Source organism: Tursiops truncatus, chromosome 4 (genome assembly GCF_011762595.2).
Source record: "Tursiops truncatus isolate mTurTru1 chromosome 4, mTurTru1.mat.Y, whole genome shotgun sequence".
In the NCBI taxonomy this organism is placed as follows: Eukaryota; Metazoa; Chordata; class Mammalia; order Artiodactyla; family Delphinidae; genus Tursiops; species Tursiops truncatus.
Window position 1 is genome coordinate 45,806,294 of NC_047037.1, and position 8,051 is coordinate 45,814,344.

Here is an 8,051-nt window from a genome sequence, read left to right on the forward strand (position 1 = left end):
GTAGTGGTTACATGACTGTATGTGTTTTTTTAAATTTATACAACAGAACAGCCAAAAAAATGAAGTTATCTTATATAAATTATACCTCAATAAACCTGACTAAAAAATCTACCTATCTACCTACCTATCTATCTATCATCTATCTATCCACCTACCTACCTATCTTCTTCATCATCATATATTTACTTTCCTGAAAAATCTGAAGATTTAATTTTTTAAGTTGGAAAACAATCTCTAAATATACAACTTACCACAAAAGTACTACTTAAACAGATTTAAAAATTTAAATTATAGAAATACTTCACTCTTCCTAGTTTACAGAGAGTTTTTATCATGAATGGTATGGGATTTTGTCAAATGCTTTTTCTGAATCTATTAATTTGACCATGTGGTTTTTCTTTTTCACCCTGTTGATGTGATGGATAACATTAATTGATTTTTCAATGCTGAACTAACTTTGCCTATCTGGGATAAATTTCACTTGGTTGTGGTATATAATCTTTTTATCATTGTTGGAATCAATTTGCTAACATTTTGAGACATTTTGCATCTTTGTTCATGAGAAATATTGGTCTCTAGTTTTTTTGTTTGTTTGTTTTTTCTCATAATGTCTTTGTCTGGCTTTGGCATTAGGGTTAATGCTGGCTTCATAGAATGGATTAGGAAGTATTCCCTGCGCTTCTATCTCCTGAAAGAGATTGCACAGAATTAGTATAATTTTTTCTTTAATGTTTGGTAGAATTCACCAGTGAAGTACCCAGGCCTGGTGCTTTCTGTTTTGAAAGGTTATTAATTATTGATTAAATTTCTTTAATAGATTTAGGTCTATTCAGATAGTCTATTTCTTCTTCTGTGACTTTTGGCATATTGTGTCTTTCAAGGAATTGGCCCATTTTATCTAGGTTATCAAATTTGTGGGCAGAGAGTTGTTCATATCCTTGTATTATCCTTTTAACATCCATGGGATCTGAAGTGATGTCCCTTCTTTAACTTCAGATGTTAGTAATTTGCCTCCTTTCTTTTTTTTCTTAGCCTCAATAAAGGTTTATTGATTTTATTAATCTTTTCAAAGAACCAGCTTTTGGTTTTCTTTCTTTTTTTAAATTAATTTTTATTGGAGTATAGTTGCTTTACAATGTTGTGTTAGTTTCTGCTGTACAGCAAAGTGAATCAATTTTACATATACATATATCCCCTCTTTTTTAGATTTCTTTCCCATTTAGGTCACCACAGAGCACTGAGTAGAGTTCCCTGTGCTCTACAGCAGGTTCTCATTAGTTATCTATTTTATATATAGTAGTGTATATATGTCAGTCTCAATCTCCCAATTCATCCCATTTCCTCCCTCTCCCCCATATACAGCTTTTGGTTTTAATCACACTAAATTACCAAAGATGCCCAAATCACAATGCTCTCTCACCTCCAGCCCCTTGCCCATGTTGTTCCTTCTCTGGAAACACTCCCATCCTTTTCTTTGCCTACCTGACTCCTGCTCAACTCCCAGTGTCAGCCTAGATGCCAGAAAGTCATCTTTAACACTCTGCCATCCCAGTGCATTGTGCTCCTCCTAAGTGATTCCTAACTGTTCTATGGTTACTATTATTGTAGCACTTTTCATGCAAATTAATAATTTCCTATTACTTCTTTCACCTTTACAAGTTTCTTTTTTTAAGGGAGTCTGACCTGTTTACTATGGTACTTCTGTCACCTAACATGCTGCCTAGCACACACGGTAGAAGCTAAATGTCTTTTATTATAAACCATGAGAGAATTTTTAATTAATCTGAAAAATAATTTGTTTAAATGACAGTTCTTTATAAAAATTGATTTATCCTATGATTTAAGGAGCAATGACCATTCAGCATTTTGGCCTTATTTACCATATTTATGCTGTCAAATTTTGCCATTGGAAAATATAGTGAACAGCGAATCCTATTTGTTGAAGAAAATAAGAATAAATGTTTTAAATATAATTGAATTTTTCTTTGGTATTTATCATAATAATTCTTTTAAATCATTTCTCTCAGAGCTGCCAGGCTAAGTAGTGGTTTCAGTTAACTGAAATGATTTTAAATTCAACGAAATGACTTGATGCCTTTAGACTTATTTCTGCCAGACTAGATATCTCACATTAAAACATAAAGCAAAGCGTTCAGCACAATAAAGCCAGAAATGGAATCTTATTGTTGGAGATTGTCACTAAGCACTTAATAATTTTACTTGTAATGACAGGTTAATTGAATTCAAAAAGAAAAGTAAGAAAAAATATTATGAGTTTTTAGGAATAAGTTGATTTTTAAAAGTTGATATGATATATGCCAACATCAGTATATTAGCCAAAATTTGGAGATAAAAGCTAGAGTACAATAAAAGTATAGCATATACAGTGGTTTCATTAAATGTTGAACATCTATTAATCTCCTTTCCCCCAAAGAAGCAACTCATTATGACTGGGAAACATCAGTAATTTTAACAGGCATTGGCTAAACAAAGTAGAACTCTTGGTACATATTATATCATATTTTTTTGCAAATGTAAATTTTAAAAAATGAGTTTCATTGGCATTTGGCTCGTTGCCATTTCTACTGTAGAGAGTATAGTCTCTAGAATTTACCAGTTAGCATGTGTTAGGCTATAAAAGACGATACATGCATGAGAAAAATTTTAATATTCCAAGAGTCAGCAGTGCAATAACATCAGATTTGAGGCAACCTCACATACTATTTAGTTTATTCTCTTGCACCTTTTATCAGAACCATCCTGTAATCATATTTTAGGTCTCTCAGAGTTGAGCTGTTAACTCATCCCATTATTTATCTGAAAGCAAAAAAGCCTTTCTTCATATTTCACATAAACCCCTTGTGTATACATGACGTTATTGTACTATAACACATGAGTTATATTAGCATGACATGCCCTATAGCCCTCTGTGAGTTTCAGGATGATAACTCCGCTAAATAAATAAAATGTTCCTACTCCATTATGTACACTCCAGCAGCCTGTTTCCTTCTTAGAATCAACTCCAGAGCACTGACTGCCAAAGACCCAAAAATTAGTCTACAAGTTAGTATCAGCAAAGCCAAGAGCAAACAGGGAAAATAAAGAAAACATAATAGGGCTTTTTTTTTAAACAGAGACATTTTGTTAATTTAATGGAGTATTTTAAGATAATTTTTTCCTATTTGGATTATTTAATAGATTTTTCATGTTAGAAATGATGATGATGACTTCCCTGGTGGTGCAGTGGTTAAGAATCCACCTGCCAATGCAGGGGACACGGGTTCAAGCCCCAGGCCAGGAAGATCCCACATGCCACAGAGCAACTAAGCCCGTGTGCCACAACTACTGAGCCCATGAGCCACAACTCTGAACCTGCATGCCACAACTACTGAAGCCCACATGCCTAGAGCCCGTACTTCGCAACAAGAGAAGCCACTGCAATAAGAAGCCCGCGCACCTCAAGGAAGAGTAGCCCCCACTCGCTGCAACTAGAGAAAGCCCGTGCGCAGCAAAAAAGACCCAATGCAGCCATAAATAAATAAATAAATGAATAAATTTATACTAAAAAAAAGAGAAATAGAGTTACAGATGTAAAAAATAAACTTATTAAAAAAAGAAATGATGCAAGTACATAGTATTTTTGTTGTTTCTAGTTACCACATTTGGAAAAAAAATTGTTAATTCAATGCCAATTAATTAATTAAAAATTTTTGCATATTTATAAAAGACTCAGAATTGAAACTACCATTTTACAATATGACTCTGTAGTATTAGCTACTTTTAAGTAAATTAAATTTTTGATTAAAAATTTGTATTGTATATAAACATACATATGCAAATATATATATGCTTGTATAACTATGAAAGAAGTTTCCTCATGAAGCAAGGATATTTAAAAAGATCTAAAATGACAGAAACCTGACCTATCTCATGCTTTCTCTTAATCATTATTGCCTAATAACTATTTCTCTCAGTTTAAGTTTAGAACTCTCTTAGTCTACTTTTTAATGGGTGCTGCTGAAGTCCTTGTTCTGCCTATTTCTCTTTGGAGGTAAGATCTTGTTCTCAGCTAATTAGAAAAGTACTCTCTCGAAGAACTCCCAATTCCCTGGTTTCACCTCACCAGTGAGTACCTATTATGTGCCAGACCCCGGCCAGGTCCTAAAAATTTTGTTACACTAAGCACAACTGTTCACACCACAGGAAAAAGAAAGGGCAAAACCTTAATTTGTCTCCAATTTAACCTTACAGGAAGGAAATGAAGGCTTTTTCCATGATTATTTTCTCCCCAAAGAATAGAATGTGAGACAGGATCCATACATCTGTGTTAGAAATGCCGTGGAATTTTTCTCAGTTTTTCTCTTGTTTTCCGATCAGTTATTCTTCACATTCCTATAGGAAAATATGCACTTCCTACACAGTTTTTGTGTAGATATATTTTCTCTTCTTTTTGTTTTGTATCATTTTTGGAGGACATATTAGGGATCTGGTAACTAGCCTGCTGCCACTGTCTTAAGCTACACACAAATTTTATCTTTTGGTTTGGTTTCACAATACTGAGAAAATACTGCATCAGACAGAGGAGTACTTGTAAACAGTAGCCTTTTTTAAATAGCTCACATTCCAAATTTGGGATACTTCTTTTAACTGGTCCTGAAGCTTAAGAGAAAAGTAGAAGGATTTTTTAAAAGTTAGTTGTCTAACATCATGTACCAACTGTTTAACTGTCCTTAACTGATATTAGTCAACTTGGAAGTTATCAAAGGACTTTACTCAGTTTGAATCTTGATTGTTTTGAGGACATTTCAAAAGTACTTTTAATTTTGAGATATTACTTTTTAAAAAGCATCAGATACATCAGTGCCTTGTAGTTCCTTGTAAGGATGCTGATCCTTTCTTTGTAAGACAGCTAACCACTGAAGCGTTTGATCAGAAGAATGACTGCATACTAACAGAATCACGCTGGGTGCTGTGTTTGAGGAGAGAATGTGGGTAGTATGGTCTGAAGCAGGAGACCAGTGAAGTGTCTGTTGTAATAATACTGTTAAGAAATATGGGATCTCACACCAGTGTTCATAACAGCACTATTTACAATAGCCAAGACATGAAAGTAACCTAAGTGCCAATGAATGGATAAAGAATATGTGGTGTGTGTATATATATATATATATATATATATATATATATATATATATATATACAAACACACACACACACACACACACACACACACACACACACACACAATGGAATATTACTCAGCCATAAAAAATGGAACATTGCCATTTGCAGCAACCTTCTCAATGGATGGACCTAGAGATTATCATACTAAGTGAAGTAAGAGAAAGACAAATATTACATGGTATCATTTATACATGAAAACTAAAAACATGATACAAATGAAGTTATTTACAAAACAGAAACAGACTCACAGACTTCAGAAACAAACTTATGGTTATCAAGGAGGAAAGTGGGGGAGGGATAAGTTAGGAGTATGCGATTAACAGATACACAACACTATATATAAAACAGATAAACAACAAGGATTCACTGTATACCACAGGGAACTATATTCAATATCTTGTAATAACCTATAATGGAAAAGAATCTGAATATATATATGTGTAAATATAACTGAATCACTTTGCTGTACACCTGAAACTAACACAATATTATAAATCAACTATAGTTCAATAAATAAATAAATAAATAAGAAATATGGGGTCTCACAGTAGCCATGGAGGGCATGAGAGGTGGTCAGATTCTAACTATATTTTGAAGGTAGAGCTTACAGGATTTCATCCGGGATTGGGTGTGGTATTTGAAAGAAAGAGAGTAGTTAAGGATGATTCCATGATTTGGGGTTTGAATAGATGGAGGGTATGAAAGGGGCTGATCTGGATAGGAGATTTAGAAGTTTGTCTTGGGAATATTAAGATTGAGGTGACTATAAAACATCCAGAGGAATTTCAAGTAGGCAAGTAAATGTATAGGTCTGGGGGCTTCCCTGGTGGCGCAGTAGTTGGGAGCCCGCCTGCCGATGCGGGGGGCGCGGGTTCGTGCCCCTGGTCCGGGAGGACCCTGCATGCCGTGGAGCGGCTGGGCCCGTGGGCCGTGGCCGCTGAGCCTGCGTGTCTGGAGCCTGTGCTCCGCGGCGGGAGGGGCCACAGCAGTGAGAGGCCCGCGTACCGGAAAAAAAAAAAAAAAAAAAAAAAAAAAAATATATATATATATATATATATATATATATATAGGTCTGGGATTCAAGAGACAGAGAAGGGTCTCGGATGGAGTTATAAATATTGGAATCATTAGCATATAAATTGTTTTTAAAGCTATGAGGCTGGATAAGTCACTAGTAGAGTGAGTTAAGAGAGAAAGAAATCTAAAGACTGAGCTATGGGCACACCCGTATTAAGAGATTGGTAGGATGAGTAGGAAATAGCAAAAGAGATTACAAAGTAGAAAGAAAACCAATGGAGTGTGGGGTCCCAGAAGCCAAATGAAGAGAGTGCTTCAGGGAAGACAGAGTAACTCGACATTTCAAATGCAGTGGATAGATCAAAGAAATGAGAACTAGTGAATTTAGTGGCTTGAAGGTCATTAGTGGCCTTGCTAAATGTAGTTTCAGTGGAGTAGCGGAGTGAAAACAATACCTGAGTGAGTTCAAGACAAATGGAAAGAGAATTGGATGCAGCAAGCATAGACAATACTTGCAAAGCTTTTCCCCCATGTTGTAATGGATGTAAAGCAACGGGATAAAGCTGGATGGAGAAGTAGACCAAAGGGCATTTTTGTTTTGTTTCTGCTTTAAATGGGAAAAATTACAGCATGTTTATATCTTTGTGGGAATGAGGCAGCAGAGCAGAGAAATTGATGATGCAGAAGAGTTTCTGGATCAATTGTCTTGAGTAGAGATGAAGTGATAAGATCTAGTCCACAAATGAAGATAGAAGCATTGATGTCATACCTGTTAATGAGAAGAAAGCAGAGTAAATGGGCAGGTAGATGAGAGTAGGTGGATAAATGGATGATGGGACCCTCTGGAAATTCTTTTCTGATTGCTAAGTGAAAGTAAGGATGGGAGCAGAGATCTTGGAAGTTAGGAGAGAGAGAAGAAGGTGAGGATCAACTGGGAGACTGGGGGAGACACTGGATCTGAGGATTCTGGAAAAGTCGGAATCGAAACACTGGAGTATGAATAGGTTTTGCCCAAGGCAGTGGAGGTATGGGATAGTTGTTTGGAGCTAGAAAGCTAAAAAGATAAACTAAGACCAGTTTTTGATTTATTTATCTTACCTAATTCATTTTGGGATAACATTAGTCTACAATTTTTGGACTTGGGGAAATTCTGAGGTTGCTTAGAAAAGACAAGGATAAAAAAATGTCTGACATTTGGCATCTCTACCCCTATCATGGGAAAAACATCCAGAAAATTTGAGATGTAATGTTTTAGATATTTGATAGTTTTTTTAAAAAATTATACTAACTTGAATAGAAACAAGTAAATTTGTAGATCATTATCAAATATGTTAAATTATATTTTTTAGCATAGAAAGTTTTTAGGCTAAGTTTCAGCCTAAAGCATTTTGTATGTAAAATTAAAGTTCTAACAGTAACATAATGTGGAGGAGAATGTGTTTTCACTCTTGATATGAAGCACATCTCTAAGGTTACTGAATAGTGTTAGTCTATGGATGGATTACCACTGCATGGAAAAAGGAATGAAAAGGAAACATAATGTTTTTTCCGACATGCCAAATATCTTGTTTTCAAATGAAGTTTTGAATAAAATGGTTTCCTAAATGTCTTGTTCTCTAAAGCAGTAAAGACTATGAAAGTGTTTACTGTGCTTTTGGCAAACAACAAATTCTCAGTACCCAAAAGCAGAGCTAACATTTTTCTATTTGGGGGAAGGGAGGCATGCAAGTAACAGGTTTAGAGAACTTTTGTTTTATCAGCTCCTGAAGTTAAAAATTCACAGCGCTATCTATACACATATCAGGCACTCTGAGCAGACTTCTTGGACCAGTAAACAAGTATACAATATA

At 35.1% G+C, this 8,051-nt stretch overlaps 1 long non-coding RNA gene across 1 annotated transcript in view; it reads right to left on the minus strand.

Moving 5' to 3' along the window:
* LOC117312217 (uncharacterized) overlaps positions 1-8,051 on the minus strand; it is a 233,884-nt gene that overhangs the window by 114,005 nt on the left and 111,828 nt on the right. The gene's annotated exons all lie outside the window — the stretch shown is intronic.